This window comes from Orcinus orca, chromosome 4 (genome assembly GCF_937001465.1).
Source record: "Orcinus orca chromosome 4, mOrcOrc1.1, whole genome shotgun sequence".
Classification (NCBI taxonomy): Eukaryota; Metazoa; Chordata; class Mammalia; order Artiodactyla; family Delphinidae; genus Orcinus; species Orcinus orca.
Genome location: NC_064562.1, coordinates 9,738,191 through 9,756,393, shown reverse-complemented (window position 1 = coordinate 9,756,393; position 18,203 = coordinate 9,738,191). Strand labels below are relative to the sequence as shown.

Here is an 18,203-nt window from a genome sequence, read left to right as displayed (position 1 = left end):
GTGTAAATCATTTCATTAAGATGAGGTCATGCTGGATTAGGAAGGCCCTAAATTCAACAACTGGTGTCCCTATAAGAAGGCGGCGTGAACACACAGAGACACACAGGTAAAACCTTGTGAAGATGGAGATAGAGACTGGAGTGATGTATCTACAAGCCAAGGAATGCCAAGTAACCACCAGAAGTGAGAAAAGAGGCATAGAGAAAAGATGCTTCCTCAGAGCTTCCAGGAGGAACCAACTGCTAACACCTTGATTTCAAACTTCAGCCTCCAAAAGTGAGATAATATCAATACATTACTGTTGTTTTAAGCCATCCAGTTTGTGCTACAAAGGTAAGTATGTTGCTACAAAAAGCATCTGTAACAAGCTTTTAATGTAGTCTAGCTATGGCATCTTGTCACCAGGATGGCTGCCAGGACTGACTGACTGACCTGGCATCTTAGACCAGAGTTCCCTTCCTCTGAGAGTTTCACGTGTGTTCTTCCCAAAGTGCCAACTCAATCAAAAAGAATGCCATTTCCAAACTAACAAAGTCTATTCTTTTTTTTTTTTAAGAAGATGTTGCAGGTAGGAGTTTATTAATTTTTGCTGTGTTGGGTCTTCGTTTCTGTGCGAGGGCTTTCTCTAGTTGTGGCAAGCGGGGTCCACTCTTCATCGCGGTGTGCGGGCCTCTCACTATCGCGGCCTCTCTTGTTGCGGAGCACAGGCTCAGTAGTTGTGGCTCACGGGCCTAGCTGCTCCGCGGCATGTGGGATCCTCCCAGACCAGGGCTCAAACCCGTGTCCCCTGTATTAGCAGGCAGATTCTCAACCACTGCGCCACCAGGGAAGCCCACAAAGTCTCTTCTTAGTCAGGATATGTGGGGAGCTGTACTCCCCAGCTAGATTTCCTAACAAGCATTGACATCTCTTTGTGAGCAAATGTTAGCCAAATCTGTTTTACAAAGTGCCTCTTTCCACGTGATATTTTGTTACAATATCAATCAAGTCATAGTTCCATATCAGTTTCACTCAGAAAGCATATAAATTATAGAAGACTGAACTTATACAAGCCTTGACTTTGATGAAATTCTCGTCTTTTCTAAAACAAATGCTTCTATTTTCCTTGATATTGCAGCAAAGCAGGTACCCTTTATGATTCGACTATAATAGTAGAAACTGAAAATTGTTTAAATTTATTTTATTCTCTTATTGAATTAATATTTATCCCATAAAGCAAGGCTCTGAATGTTAAACTTCATGACTATGGAGAGGACCCAGGAAAATCAATCATAACTATAGGAAACTTCATCAACTACAAACCTAGTCCACTCCTTTTTATTATTAAAAGGAAATCTTGACAATAATAATTTTTATTTTTTTTAAAGTCAACATTCTATTGCAAAACAAAATGGAAACTCTTCATTTTTATCTGTGCACAGACGGAAAACCAGTTACCTAAATAAATTGCTTACGAAAGAGACTCTGACCCCAGATCAGCCTCTGAAGCATTCAATGGACTTGGTAAATCTAAGCTACGTTGAGATTTAACTACAGAAACATTTTACTTAGAGATCAACTAGGCAACTCTTGACGATTTATTTCACTGGAAAAAAAAAATAGCTGCTGCTAATTAGAAGCTACCTAACCTGCTGTATAAAAAAATAAATTAAATTAAAAAATCAAAAAAAAACTAATACTAAACCTTCTTTGGGTTATTTGTATGGAAACATGTTAATATAAATGTTTCAGACATTATATGAAATTCCTAAAAATCTTACATGTTCTGGTATAATGTTGTAAGTCATAATTCTAGTTATTATTTTAAAATGTATATCTCAGAAATAAGTAAATTTCCTTGTCAATTGCATTATTATGAACTTTCATCAAATCTTTAACCGTGGGCATTTTTAAGTCTTTTGTCATATACAGACAGTTCTGGGTGTACTCTGATGCTTTCGCAAAAATGTTCCTATAAAAGAGTTTCATCTTCAAGGAATTCATGGAAAAGACTCTGACAAGTACAGGTTTCTGGTAACTGACTCTACTGCTGAACTGAATGAATAAGCATTTTCAGAACTCTAATGGAAAACTGATGAATTCAAAAATGTGCTAACAAAAGATCAAGATAAAAAAAATTAATTACATGGGACTGAGTGAACTGATGAGGATGATTATAATTTTCGTGACTTTCTGTTCGAATTAAAAAAAAAAAAAAGTAATGCCACAATGGAAAAAGAAATGAGATATTTTAAACGATTATTATTCTGTTTGTGTGGACCTTGTGGGTTCGGGATTCATAGGGGTTATAGCGAATAAGAGAAGTGCTTACTTCTCCAAAAAAAAAAAAAAAGCTACCTAAGCTTCCTATGCCTCAGCTTTGAAAAGAGATTACCAATGATAATCATTTATTGAGTTATACTTTAATATTCACTTTGTGGAAATACTAGTATTTGTAACATTAGAAAACCCCTTTAAAAAACACAGATGAGGGACTTCCCTGATGGTCCAGTGTGCTTCCCTGATGGTCCACTGTGCTCCCAATGCAGGGGGCCCGGGTTCGATCGCTGGTCAGGGAACTAGATCCTGCACGCCACAACTAAGAGAGCCTACATGCTGCAGCTAAAGATCCCACGTGCCGCAAGTAAGACCCGGCATAGCCAAATAAGTAAATAAATAAATATTTTTTAAAAAAGAAAACCCAGGGACTTCCCTGGTGGTCCAGTGGGTAAGACTCTGAGTTCCCAATGCAGGGGTTCCGGGTTCAATCCCTGGTTGGGGAACTAGATCCCACATGCATTCCGCAACTAAGAAGCCCGCATGGAGCAACGAAGATCCCATGTGCCGCGATGAAGACCTGGCGCAGCCAAAATAAATTAATTAAATAAATAAATTTTTTTAAAAAAATAAAATAAAATTTCTTCATCCATTTTATAAAAATAGATGAAATATTCTGTAAAACACCAAAAAAAGAATCTTTTAAAGAACACACTGTCAGCAAATAAAATAACCCTCAACAGAACAAAAAAACTCTGCAGCTGCTTTGCAAGCTGGTTCTAGAAGCACAAGAAGCCCTGAAATGGGTCTAGTAAGGGAAAAGAGAGGCATGAATTAGCAGTACTGTGCGGCAGCAAAAGAACGACTGTGGAGTTTTCATGTGTTGCCCTTTCTTTTTTTTTTAATTGAGGTATAGTTAATTTACAATTTAGTGTTAATTTCAAGTGTACAGCAAAGTGATTCAGATATATATACGTACATATGTACATGTACATATATATTCTTTTTCAGATTCTTTTCCCTTATAAGGTTTTACAAGATATTGAGGGTAGTTCCCTGTGCCACTCAGTAGGTCTTTGTTATTTTCCTATTTTATATATAGTAGTGTGTATATGTTAATCCCAAACTTCTAATTCATCTCCCCCTGCCCCTGCTATCCCCTTTGGTAACCATAAGTTTGTTCTCTATGTCTGTGAGTCTATTTCTCATGTGTTGCCTTTTCTGCTTCCTCTTGCCCTTTGCCTGCCCTCTTCCACCCTCTGATATCCCATAGGAGTAGAACATGATTCTTAACTTTCTTTTTTGATCTTCTATCCTTTTGAGAACCTGATGAAACTTATACATTGTCACCACAAAAACGGTGCATATACTCACATAATAACTCACATAAGAGTTATTAACAGGCATATACTCACATAATTAATAACTCACATAAGAGTTAATAATGACTCACTTAAGACTTCTAAGAGTAGCTCGGCAGGCATTCTAAGAGTGTTCATGGACTCTCTGCCTCACCCACTTACCAAATCTAAGAACACGATAAGCACATTCATACTAAAATGCAATAAGGCTTAATACTTGGCCATTCTCTCCCAGAAGGGAGTTTTAAGTGAGGTGACTTCACCTCTGATATAACAGATCTAAGTGATATAAACATCATTGGACAATGTGGGAGCTGCATTTTGCCTCCTAAGGGCCCCTTCCTGAAGCCCCAAAATCAAACCCTCATATAAGGTAAACTTAATTTTGGATGCCCTCCCTGGAACCCAAGCAAAATATATAAAATTGACTCATTTTTCCCCCAGAAATTAATTCCCTTTCCAATGCCTTCGTAATCTAGATTCAGAATCTTGGAATTTCTTTGATTCTCAATTCTTCTCCCCTCATCTAGTCATTCATCAGAAACCACCACTTTTCCTTTGTAATGTCTTTCACATCCATCTCTTCCTCTATATGTTAGTTTCCTATTGCTGCTGTGACAAATTACCACCTACTTAGTGGCTTAAACAACACAAATTTATTCTCTTATAGTTCTGGAAGCCAGAAATCCTAAATGAGTCTTACAGGGATAAAATCAAGACGTTGGCAAGACTGATTCCTTCTGGAAGCTCCAGAGGAGAATCTGTTTCTAACCTCTTCCAGCTTCTAGAAGTTGCTCACATTCCTGAGCTCGTGTCCACATTACTCCAACCTCTATTTCCACAGTAACATCACCTTCTCCTAACGTTGCCCACCCCGCCTCCCTCTTATAAAGACCCTTGTCCTTACATTGGACACACCCAGATAGTCCAGGGTAATTTCCCATCTCAGGATCATTAATCACATCTGCAAAGTCCCTTTCACCATATAAGAGAACATATTCAAACGTTCTGGGCATTAGGACACGGACACCTGTGGCAGGCCATTATTCAGCCTTCCATACTCTACATTACTTCTTTCTCAACCCCAGTTTAGGTCCTTATCTGTATCCCTGGACTACTTCAACATTTCCCTAACTGCCTTTTCTGACCCGCACCTCCCTTTGGTCATTCTAGATCTGACAAATATTCATCAGAACTTAGTTCTTCAACCTGTTCCCCACACCCATCCCAAGGCCCTGACCCTAGCTTACTTTGGCCCAGCACTGAGCGCTTCTGTCAAACTGATCTCTACACTGTCCCCCTACACACACACACACACACACACACACACACACACACACTTTAATGGAGAGACCTACCCAGCATTTTCCGGGAATTCCTCCCTGAAGAGAAAGCCTGTAAGGTTAAATTTTCAGGACGTAAAGAGAGGCCAAGCAGGGTAGTAGCAGCCCTGGCAGAGGGAACGGCATCTGTGAAAGCCGTGAGCCTGAGAAGAGCTTGTCATTGTTACGCACTGAAAGGACAGCCAGTGTGGCTGCAGCAGAGTGAGCGGAGCGGAGGGGCGGGAGAGAACTTCAGAGAGAAAGGCAGGGACGTAGCATGCAGAGCTTTACAGGGGTTTTGATTTTTTTTATACATGCAATGAGGAGGTTTTGAATAGATCACTGGTTCCTTGATGGATGGCAAGGGATGGAAGGGGAACAATAGTAGGATTAGGTAGACCAGTTAGGAGGTTATTGAGGCTCTCACAGTAATCCAGACTAGAAATAGCAGCGGCTTGGGTTCAGACGATGGCAGTAGAGATGAAGAGAAGTGGATGTAGCCAAGATCTATTCTGGAGGTAGCAGAGAAGGGAGCTGGAGGGTTGGGAGAGGAAAAACCAAAGAGAAGTCCTAGATTTCTGGCTTGAGCAGCAGGTTAGATGGCAATGATGCCCTTTACTAAGGTGGAGAAGGTTGAGGCAACGGGTTTTAGAACATAAACAGTGTCCTCTAAAAGTATAAGATCCTTGAGGGAGTGTCTATGTTTAAACCTTGCTTACCAGTATACACAAGCACCTAGCACACTGCCTGACACGGTGAATACTAATTGAACTGGTTTTGATGATAATCCTGTAACATCCTGATGATTCACTGCTTATAAAAGGAGACTCAGCACATTTAAATGAAATATTAAACAGACATGGGATATAGTTAAAAGATTCACATTTCAAATTTGTGAAGTGAGAGTGATAAGTTAATGTCTTCTACACATATAAGCCTTATGCAAAGCAAGGGACTTTTTTTCACAGAATGTCTGGTGTAAAGAAAGTCTGGGAGCTTCCCTGGTGGCGCAGTGGTTGGGGGTCTGCCTGCCAATGCAGAGGACACGGGTTCATGCCCCGGTCCGGGAAGATCCCAGATGCTGCGGAGCAACTAGGCCCGTGAGCCATGGCCACTGAGCCTGCGCGTCCGGAGCCTGTGCTCTGCAACGGGAGAGGCCACAGCAGTGAGAGGCCCGCGTACCGCAAAAAAAAAAAAAAAAAATAGTATAACAGTCTGACAGGATAAGACATTTAAGAGTGGGATCCTGATCGCAACCGTACCTTTGCAACACCTGGCACCGTGGGTATTAGTTCAGAGTAAAGTCAGTTTGAAACAATAATGGGCGAGTGTGGTCACCAAATAGTTTTCATGCCCTATAGAATTATTTTATCCAGAATGAGAAATGGCAGTTCACTTCTCTGCTGAACAGTCCACATCACATTCTGTTCAGCTACAGGGAAACCCTTTCAGAGACTCATAGACAAACTGAAATGGGTTCAGGGAGGAGTAATCAGGAGAGAGAAAGGATCTGAGAAGTCCTTTATGAGAAACTACTGAAGAATGACACACTAGCTGTAATGAAAAAAAGTAATTTTTTTTTTATGAATGGGAAGAATAGAATTAATACCAAATTTTGGAAGCTACACAGTAAGACAGTTTTCAGGTCAGTAGAAGGAAGAAATTTCCAACAGTTTCCATAGCACTTTATCAGTACCTCTCCTGTAGAACTTTCCACTTTCTATCTTTAACTAAATTTACTTCCAGAAATTACCTCAGTGGCCACATAACACCTGATGGTGCCCATATTAGGACCTGAAATACTTGTTTGATGAATTAAAGAGTGTGAGGATGATTAAACAAATGACTGTCTGAACTATAGCCAAAGATGAACCGAGCTGTCCTGTGAGGGAAGGCATTCAAACACAGGCTAGTTAACTACTTGGCAGAGATGTTATGCAGGAGATCCAGGTTTCGTTTACTTGGTTGGATTAGATGACTTTTAAAGGCCTTTCAAGCCCTAAAGATCTATGGTTTCATGACCTGGGTTTAAGCCCTGGCCCCGCCACTTTACTAGCACTGTGGCATTAGGGAAAGTCACTGGGGTGCTTTGCTCAAATGGGATTAAAATATATACCCCGCTTGCTACATAAATTATTTGGAAGATCAAAATAACATTTTAACACAAACAAGCAAAAAAAACCAAAACAGAAGGTTAACTGCCTCCCTCCCTTGACTGGTGAGAAGTCATGAACTTTTAGAAGGCTCCCTAGGGAGGCGGGTGGAAGCCTGGGCTGGGAGGGCGCAGAACCAGAGGAACTGGCTATATTACAGGGCTTATCCCTGAGGGTAAGGCAGTGTTAACCCCAAACACTGTGGACCAAGGGGCATAACCATTTCAGGCCTGATGAAGGTCAGCGTCCATCTACGGCAGGTCAGTCCCACAAGAAAAGCAAGATACGCTTTGTATCTTGCTGTGGGGCACGGGAACAGAAACCACCCACTGGGGCAGGTGTTTCTAGATCAATCAAGGTCTCGGCCAAGTGGATGGGATTCAGGTTAATCAAAACACTTAAGAAGAAAATGGGGCAGAAGCCATGGGTCTAGGCCAACGTGGAGGGAAGTGGAGAAAGGCTGTGGCTCAACCCAGACGCTTCAGAGTCTAACTAAAAGCACTGAAGTGAACGCCAGGCCGCAGCTGATGGGTCAGGTGCCGCAACTGTACCACTGCCTTGATCAAAATAGACTCTTCAGCTGCCTGAGGTTAAAGCTGTAGGAAGAAACCATCAGGTAATATAGGTGAATCAGGGAGAGAGGCAGGATTAAACGGGGAAAGTGCCCTGCAATTTATAAAGGGTTATACAGGTGTACATGTTAATGGCTTAGTGATTAATGTCAGTGATCTGTCAACTATTTTCATTCTTCAGTTGTGTCTTGTTGCTTCACGGATGGTGGAAATTCCTTCTGGTGGACGGTGAAGAGATTCCGAAATTCAACCATTCTGGAGGGGGAGTTTGAGGTTGCCATGGTTTCTGGAACAACACAAGTGTTTTCGCTGACAGCTAGCAAAGGCTGCCAGGGCTGCAAGTCAGGTGTCCTTTAAAATCATTACCTTCTCTTTATGCCTGCTCATTTGTTTTGGAAAGGGCACGGCATCTCCTCTGGGGCGATCAATAAATCTGTAGTGAGGACTTTCCTTTTCTCAGATACTCAGAGTTGTTAGAATTAGATTTCAAATCCATGCAAAGATGTGGGAAGGGAAGCTCTGCACCCTTTGGGTCACCATCCTATCATCCTCTCCCAGAATTGCCCAGAATTCCGGAAATCAGCGTAAGTGCGCGGTCCATGGTTCACAGGTCTTTAGTGATGCTGCCTGGTAGCAGTGTGAATAAATGGTTATATTGTACAAATTTCTAATTTGGGGTCTAAAATAGTCAACTAAAAATGGCATCTAATCCAGAGATTAAGATCAACCTGATGAGATTCATATTCCGTGTGCACACAAAGAATGTTTTCTAACGACGGATGAGTAAGCTAACTTTTCATTTTCTTCCCCAAATGGCTATAGAGTCTCTTCTTCTCAGTGAAGACTGATCTTGAATACACACAAATGCTGAAACCCAGCTGTTTCTCTTTGTGAGCAAAAAGCAGTCTTAAATTAGTTTTCATAACATATACATATCTTTCACTCCAGTAAAGTGCAATACTCAATAAACGATGTTTTAATTAAAATCCGGTGAACACTGTTTCTGTTCTTTTTCTCCCTAAATAGTCCTGCCCCATACTTTTTGCATCCGATGCCCCACAAGTATTGCCAAAATTTAATTGTTCAGAAAACAATATCAAATTACTTTTTTTAAAATATTTACTTATTTATTTGGCTGCACCGGGTGCTCTTTGAGGCATGCAGGATCTTCGTTGCCACGTGCAGGATCTTCAGTTGCAGCATGGGGGACCTAGTTCTCTGACCAGGGGTGGAACCCGGGGCCCCTGCATTGGGAGCACGGAGTCTTAACCGGTGGACCACCAGGGAAGTCCCCCGACCTTATTTCGATTGTAGAGGTTATGGTTAAAATGTCCCCATTTATGTAACTTTAATGACAGGCTTCATGAAGGAGAAGAGCTCTACCACTTTTACATACTGATAAATCAATTTTCGGTTAGAAGATGGCTTGAGGCCACATACACTCCATTAACTGCCGCTAGCTGAACGGCGGCCATAACCCTGAATTTCCGAGCGCTTATTCCTTGGTAGAGTAGAATTGATACTATCAGGAAAACTACATTGTCAAAATCAATTGTTTTGGAGGATTTCTTCTTTGGTGAGGTACTATCTTATCTAAATTGAATGTGTCTAACTGGAAACACAGCCCTTTCAGCACATACTTGGAAACCAACTGTATTAGTTTGCTAGGGCTGCCATAACAACGTACCACAGACAGAGTGGTTTACACAACAAAAATGTGTCTTCTTACAGTTCTGGAGGTTAGAAGTCTGAGACCAAGTTGTTGGCAGGGCTGGTTTCTTCTGACGTCTCTCCGTTTGGCTTGTAGGTGGCTGTCTTATCCCTGTGTCTTCACATGGTCTTCCCTCTCTGTGCATCTCCGTCCCAATTTCCTCTTCTTATGAGGACATGAGTCAGACTGGATTAGGGCCCTCTCTAATGACCGCATTTTAACTCGACTGTCTCTTTAAAGATCCTGTCTCAGGCTTCCCTGGTGGCGCAGTGGTTGAGAGTCCGCCTGCCGATGCAGGGGACACGGGTTCGTGCCCCAGTCCGGGAGGATCCCATGTGCCCCAGAGCGGCTGGGTCCGTGAGTCATGGCCGCTGGACCTGTGGGTCCGGAGCCTGTGCTCCGCAACGGGAGAGGCCACAGCAGTGAGAGGCCCGCGTACCGCAAAAATAAAAAAAAAGATCCTGTCTCCAAATAGAATCACATTCTGAGGTACTAAGAATCAGGGCTTCAACATATAAGTTTTAGAAGGACACAATTCAGCCCATAACACTGTCAAAAATCCAGAAATAGCAAAATTAAAACCACCAGATCAGTAAATAGTATTTAGTAAGAGTTACTGTGCATATAAGAACAGTTTGAGAAGTGGGAGGTTTCAACTTTAAAACTGATATGAAGCTCAAGGATGTGATGTTACAGGATGATTTATAAAATGAAAATAAGGAAGTCGTTTAACTTTTACAATGATTGGTTATTTCAATGGGGGTTTCCAGATGGTAGGGGGTTGGTTAAAAGTGATTATCTGATAACATATTTAGGAAGACAACACATTTCTTTTATGATTATCAAAGGCATTTACAAGAAATAACCTAAGTTCATGAAATAATCTCCATTTAGCTTTTTTTTTTTTTTTTTTTGCGGTACGCGGGCCTCTCACTGCTGTGGCCTCTCCCCGTTACGGAGCACAGGCTCCGGACGCACAGGCTCCGCGGCATGTTGGATCTTCCCGGACCGGGGCACGAACCCGTGTCACCTGTATCGGCAGGCGGATTCTCAACCACTGCGCCACCAGGAAAGCCCTCCATTTAGTTTTGCTTCTGTGGCTTAAATGGTTTTGTCTGCCACGGAAGTTACAAGTCTGGTCTCCATTTTGTATTTAATTTTAACAATACCAGTTCACAGGTTTTTCCGTGTTTTTCATTTGGGTTAGGTGGAATAAAGTAGTCCCAGATAAATATCTCTATACAGAAAAATTGCATCTAACGTATATTCAAACTGGAGCCAGATTACAGCACAAGCATAGGTTGCTGGAGATTCCTAAATGTCATTGTTAAAGATGGCAGATTTGGGGACCAACATAGGTCCCAAGCCTGAGGATGTCAAAGGCCATTAAACACTTGCATGTGTCAAAGCTTTGGTTAGATATATCTGAGACTTCATACCTGAGCCCTCCAGTTTTCACACCAAGGTCATCCTTCCAGGACCTGGGAAAAAACAAAAGAGTGAATGAGAGTTCAGAAGAAACCTTTGGAAAATATTTTCAAACCAAGGTAGTTTCTACGTTTGCTGCTCAGTTTAGAGACAAGGACATTCAAAGTGCACAAAGGCTACCACTGCTCTAAAGAAAACGAAAGCCCTAATGGTTCTCCAGCACCTGCAGGCCTCGGCTTTGCCTCCTTTCCCCTGCCTCTCCGCCACTCTGGAGAGGTGCAATGTGGAGATGGAAAAGTCTAAAGAACAAAATAGCGAGAAGCGGGCACTACACTGGACACAGACGTGTTTCCACCCACTCAAAGTTAAATGAGGGGAGCAGCATGATAGCCGGTAGAGGAACCAGCGGGGAGCTGAACTTCCGCAGCCCCTCGCCACCTGCCGCTTCACCGCACCTGCGTCCTAGACGCATGCGCAGTCCTACAAGCGCAGGACCACCCAATCCCCAAAGGCAAGCAGCGGGGATGCCAACGAGCGCCGCCAGGCCCATCCCCTTCAAAATCCTTCTGGCCAAATCCATAGGGCCGGGAGAACACATGTGCACGGCCTGGAGAGCAGAGAATCAAGGTTCAGGGAACACACACAGTGACTTTCATGTGTTCAGGGATATATGACTGCATCCAGTGGGGACAAATAAATAATGAGAGTAAATTCAAAGTAGTATACTTAGGATGAAAAGTTAAATGCTACAAAGTGCATATATACTGGTGACAAGTGGACATATTCTGGGGTGAAAAATTAAATAAGCATGTAATGTATCAAATATTCAGGTTCCTATTACACACCAGGCCCTAATGCAAGAAATTACCAATGAGCAATACAGAGCCAATTAGAAAATAAGGGTCTTCTTAAATAGTGAGTTCAATTCTCATCTTAATATTCTCAGTGATACCACATGGAATCTCTCAGTGAAAATCTTGAGGGACTTCCCTGGCGGTCCAGTGGTTAAGACTCTGTGCTTCCGGGACATCCCTGGTGGCGCAGTGGTTAAGAATCCGCCTGCCAATGCAGGGGACACGGGTTCAAGCCCTGGTCAGGGAAGATTCCATATGCTGTGGAGCAACTAAGCCCGTGCGCCACAACTACTGAGCCTGAGCTCTAGAGTCTGCGAGCCACAACTACTGAGCCCGCGAGCCAGTACTGAAGACCACGCACCTGGAGCCCGTGCTCCACAACAAGAGAAGCCACCGCAATGAGAAGCCCGCTCACCACAACAAAGAGTAGCCCCCACTCACCGCAACTAGAGAAAGCCTGCATGCAGCAACGAAGACCCAATGCAGCCAAAAATATAAATAAATAAATAAATAAATAAATAAATAAATAAATAAAAGACTCCACGTTTCCACTGCAGGGGGATCAGGTTCGATTCCTGGTTGGGGAACTAAGATCCTGCATACCATGCAGCATGGCCAAAAAAAATCTTGAAAGAAATAAATGAATGATCAGCATAGTGCAGCATAGTGTAGTAGAAAAATCATGGACTTCCGATACCTACAAATGAGAGTTCAAATCCTAGCTCTGCAGCTAAGGCAGCTGTGCCAATGTTTCCTTGTTAAGTGGGAATTATAATATCCACCCTACAGTTTATGCTGAGGATGAAATGAGCTAATGTCTTTAAAGGGTCTAACATAGGTCCTGGCACTGGGGCTCTGAATTATTAGTTCCCTTTCTTCTCTGTTCTTTCCCTGCTCTGGAGTATATCAATGAGACATTTGTTTTAAACTGAAGCATAAAGGAATGAATTTATATAAAGGAACAAATTTCCTGATGGTGTACATTTTCAAATATTAAAGCAGGGAAACCCAGCAACTGGGGGCTTAAGGAATCTCGAGTTTCCTTTAGTAGAGATGAGTTTTTCAAAGGCAGTCATGTGGATAGGAGAATGGAGTGAAGACTTCCTAGAATGAGGGGAGAATAAAAAAGAGAAGTCTCGACATTTGCAACTGAAGGCTTTCAATTTCGAAAAGCTTAATTCATGTCTCAAACAAGGCCTCTCACCGTCCACTCTGTAATTTACAGGCAGTAGAGCCAGGTGGAAAGAGAATGGGCTAGGGAGGCAGACAGACAGAAGCTGGCATCCTAGCCATCTGTGAACTTGGACATACCATTTAACTTCTTTGAGGCTCAGTTTCTCCATGTGCAAGTTGCAGATATTGACACTTGCTGGCAAGATTGTTCTGAGAATTATATGAGGTAACACAGGGCTCATGCTCAGGAAATAAATAAAAGTTTTAATACAACCAACCCTGAACTGAGGGACCTTGAACCACTGGCTGTCACTGAGAAATTTCATTGAGATGATGGAAAGAGAAAGGTGTAAATAAATGAAAGGAATAGAAGATGATTCACAATTAAATTCATTGAAAAGAAAGTGTTCTCTATCTATATAGCTCTGTTCATGACTATTGGTTGCACTGTAATTGAGTGAGATAAATAGAATATGAATTAACTTGTTATATTCTTTACAAGAATCATCATTAACATACTCTCTCTGAGCTCCGGACTTTGATGTGTACTGTAGATTTTGCTGGGAACACTTTTCTCCACCTCCCCCAATCTTAATTCGTCAACCTTACAATCTTGACATAAACATCGCTTCATCATGGAAACTTGTCTTACCCCAGAATAATATAAGAGTCCTGCTACGTGCTTCTGTCAAACTCTTAACTTCCCCATTTGTAGCTCTTTCCACACTTTATTGAAATTGAATGTTCATTTTCTGAGGGACTGTAAACTCCTAGAAAAGCGAGTCAGTGTGTCTGTCTTGGTCAATGTTGTACCCAAGCACCTAAAACAGCGGCTGGAACGTCAAAGCCTTCCATTTTTTTTAACGGAAACATGCATAAATTCTTGAGTGTAAAGTCAGCATATTTTTATCTTTATACTGAGTATTTATTACTTGATATTCTATCATGTCAGTTACATTTTATTTCTTCATATTTAAAAGGGCACAAAGAGCATTTGCAGGATGCTGTGGAAAGTTCTGTGCACTACGTTGGAACTTTGAACCAACAGATGCATAAGGTTACGTCTAGTTCAAATTTCTGGGATCCTGTGACTCTTTGATGTTGAAGCCATCGGAATCAGCTTCCCAGTACTTAAGTCACTCCAAGATAGTAAATCTGGAGCACCAAAGTCATGTTATTTCAGAATATTATGATGACAGCATTATGATAGAGTTCTTTAAAGGCAAAAATGGCATTGGTAGAAGCAGAGAGAAGACTTGGAGGGTTATTTCTCCCAATGGTGATAGCTGGCTGGTGCTGGACCATCTGTACTCCTTTGCACCACCTTCCTTGTCCCTTCGCAGGACCCACATTTCAGATGACTGGTTAGTGTAAGTAGTCTATAACCATGAAGAAAGCAAAACCAGCTGGTTTCCATGAGGCATACCTTGCTGCCTTACTCTTGAAGCTATATAATCTACCAATAAACTCACTAAGCAAAGGATGGTACAGTATGGTGGCAGGGTTGTGAATTGTACCCTTAAACATTAACTACATCTCCTTGAATGTCAATTTCATTATTAAATAGAGATCCGGTACTAAAAACAAACCAGAAATATGTTGGTATCTTGAAATAATTACTGAAGTTTTCTAAACCATATCACTGGCAATCTAGGAGTGTACACTGTGCCTCATACTTTCAGAAAAATATCCTTCACTCATTCCATAAACCTTTACTGAGTAAAGGAACTGTGTTTAGAACTGAGGAGACAAAGTGCTGAGATGAGTAGGATTTAGACACTACGATTCACAGAACTTGGGAAATATAAAGGAAGGGCTATCTTCTGTTATTCCCATTTTGTATAATAATAGTCTTTAAAATGTATTCTTAAAATATATGTTGAAGTCCTAACCCTCCAGTACCTGTGAATGTAACCTTATTCAGAAATAGGGTCTTTTCAGATATTCAAGTTCAGATGAAGTCGTTAGGGTGGGCCCTAATCCAATATGACTGCGTCCTTATAAAAAGGGGAAATTGGGATGCAGAGATATGTACAGAGGGAAGATGACATGAAGACTCAGGGAGAACACCACCTACAAGCCAAGGAATGCTTCAGGCTACGAGAAATCATGTGAGAGGTGTGGAACAGATATTCCTTCACATCCCTCAGAATGAACGAACCCTGCCTACACCCTGATCTTAGACTTCTAGCCTCCAGAACTGTGAGACGGTACACTTCTGTTGTTTGTGTCATTCAGTTTGTGACCCCTTGATACAGTAGCCCTAGGAAACTACAACAAGCACTTTCATCAAAAATCCATTCAGTCAGTGGTGTTCCTGAGTCAGGTATACTCTACTTATTACAATATAAATATTTAATAGAGCCATGAAACAACTGGGCAATTTGATGAATTGCTTGTGGACCCGTGTCCAAAATGTAGGTCTCATATCAATGGGTAAGAAAAATAACTAGAAACATAGTAAAAATAGAAACACTTGCCCATTATATTTAATAAGATGGAAATCAGTACTATTGTATTTTGGTTAAATAAGAACTCAGATCTTCTTGTCCTTTGATTACCAAAAAGTCAGCCAAAGTTAACAGTTTCCACTTAAAAAGAAAACCGTCACTTAATTTGAAATATTGCTACAGATTTTCTGGATAAGCACCAACATCTAATGGAGACTGGCAACTCCTAGCAAAGAAAACTTCCTGTTTAGGACATGGAAGCAGCCTAAATGCCCATCGACAGATGAATGGATAAAGAAGATGTGGCACATCTATACAATGGACTATTACTCAGCCATAAAAAGGAACGAAATTGAGTTGTTTGTAGTGAGGTGGATGGACCTAGAGTTTGTCATACTGAGTGAAGTAAGTCGGAAAGAGAAAAACAAATACCGTATGCTAACACATATATATGGAATCTAAAAAAAAAGAAAAAGAAAAAAAAGGTTATGAAGAACCTAGCGGCAGGACACGAATAAAGACGTAGAGAATGGACTTGAGGACACGGGGAGGGGAGGGTAAGCTGGGATGAAGTGAGAGAGAGGCATGGACATATATACACTACCAAATGTAAAATAGATAGCTAGTGGGAAGCAGCCGCATAGCACAGGGAGACCAGCTCGGTGCTTTGTGACCACCTAGAGGGGTGGGACAGGAAGGGTGAGAGGGAGACGCAAAAGGGAGGGGATATGGGCATATATGTATATGTATAGCTGATTCACTTTGTTGTACAGCAGAAACTAACACAACATTGTAAAGCAATTATACTCCAATAAAGATACTTTTTTAATTTAAAAAAAATTTAAAAAAAGAAAACTTCCTGTTTAAATTTGGTAAGGAAATTATGTAATATTATTATGAAATTTTAAAAAGAAAGAAAGAAAACAACATGTTGGTGATATTACTAAGTAGAAACACAACAGATTAGAAATTAAAGCGCAGAAACAGTCACTGATTTACTGTCGTACTGGCAGGAGGGATCAAAAAGCAGTAACCAGAGGTCACTCCTTTGCTAATGTCATTTAATACTTTTGTGCTGGAACTGAAATAGGGCAATAGCAAGTAGTTAAACACTAGGCTGATAGGGTTGCTAATGTTTTAAACAAAGAAAATCCAAAATCACTATAATAAGTAGATGGTCAGAGGAAGTTTAACAGGAATAATTTCAAGACTGTACAGCTAAGGAAAACAAAATCAACCCTAGCAATATAGTGCGTTAGCTGGCACATAGCCAGTATTCAAAAAATGTTTCCTGGAATGAATATGAATATGACACTTCTGTTCTGAGCTGCTGTTTAACTGAGAGCCAAAAACCCATTGGGAGTTCGTAGACCAACAGAAAGTCTTTTAAAGCAATTATCACTAGAAACGCAGAAGTAAATAAAATTCCAGTTTAATATATCGAGTTGTATCAAATACGCCCTTCACTTACTTGTCTAACAAATATTTATTGATCAGCAATTGGACAAATGAACAGGACAAAATCCCTGTCATTACAGAAGTGTACAGGAGAAAGCCTGGAAGGGCAACCGTTACAGTATGGTACATGGGGACAAGGGTGGATTGCATGCAGCAGCAAGTACTTCTAAAGGGATGTATCTTATAAGGGATGATTAGGGGTTAGCAGTTGTGGGGTGGGAGAAGAGAGCAGTAGTAGAGTTAACCAAGTGTGCAAAGGAACAGAGGCTAGAGAACAAGGCACTTTCGGAGTGCAGCACGTGGCTGGGCTGAGGATGAGTCGGGCTGGATGCTGAGACTCGAAAAGGAGAGAAGACCCCTATCCTGGACCCCTTTAGACGCTTTGCTAAAGAACTGGACTTTATCCGTTTCTGCCCCCAATTTTATCGAAATACAATTGACATATAACACTGTGTATGTTTAAGGTGTAACACGTGTTGTTTTTATACACTTATATATTGCAAAGTGATTACCACCACAGGGTTAGCTAACACCTCCATCATGTCATGTAATTACCATTCTTTTTTTGTAGTGAGATCATTTAAGATTCACTCTCTCAGCAACTTTCAAGTATAAAGTACAGCACTGTTATCTATGATCACAATGTTGTCCATTAGATCCCTAGAACTTATCCATCTTCCAACTGGAAGTTTGTTCTCTGTGATCAACATCTCCCCATTTTCTCCACCGCCCCAACATCTGATAATCACCATTCTACTCTTTGTTTCTATGAGTTTGGCTTTTTTATTTTTTTATTATTTTATTTTATTTATTTTTTTTTTTGAGGTACGCGGGCCTCTCACTGCTGTGGCCTCTCCCGTTGCAGAGCACAGGCTCCGGACGTGCAGGCTCAGCGGCCATGGCTCACGGGCCCAGCCACTCCGCAGCACGTGGGATCTTCCCGGACCGGGGCACGAACCCGTGTCCCCTGCATCGGCAGGCGGACTCTCAACCACTGCGCCACCAGGGAAGCCCGAGTTTGGCTTTTTTAGACTTTATTCTTAATATAATGAGGAGACACAGATACTTCAGTGAAACAATCAGATCTATGTATTCAAAGTATTATGTTAGTAGTGACAGTATGAAGAATTAATTGGCCCTGGGAAGGACTAAAAACAGTGGTGATACAGGTTGTTTTAGGAATCCAGATGACCGACAAGGACCTGAGTTAGGACAATGGCAGCAGAAATGAAGCAGAGAAGACCTATATGAGAGATATTAGGAGGTAGATGTGATTGCATGTATGACCACTGAATGAGTCCATGATATGGGCCAGGCACTCTGCCAACTACTAAGGAAATAGAAAGGAAAGAAATATCTCTTGCGTTTAAGTAACTTCTAGTCCAGTGATCAACGTAAACAGTTAAACCTATTAAAAGTCAATACGGAAAGCATTAAAACAGTGGTATAAACAAGTGCTATGGTT

At 41.4% G+C, this 18,203-nt stretch overlaps 1 long non-coding RNA gene across 1 annotated transcript in view; it reads right to left on the bottom strand.

Annotated features, from left to right (window-relative positions):
* Positions 1 to 10,809: 10,809 nt before the first annotated feature.
* The window catches only part of LOC117200026 (uncharacterized), a 36,682-nt gene continuing 29,288 nt past the window's right edge, over positions 10,810 to 18,203 (bottom strand). The window contains exon 3 of the long non-coding RNA XR_004481435.2: positions 10,810 to 10,856. This is a non-coding gene — a long non-coding RNA (uncharacterized LOC117200026). The remainder of the gene's footprint in view (positions 10,857 to 18,203) is intronic.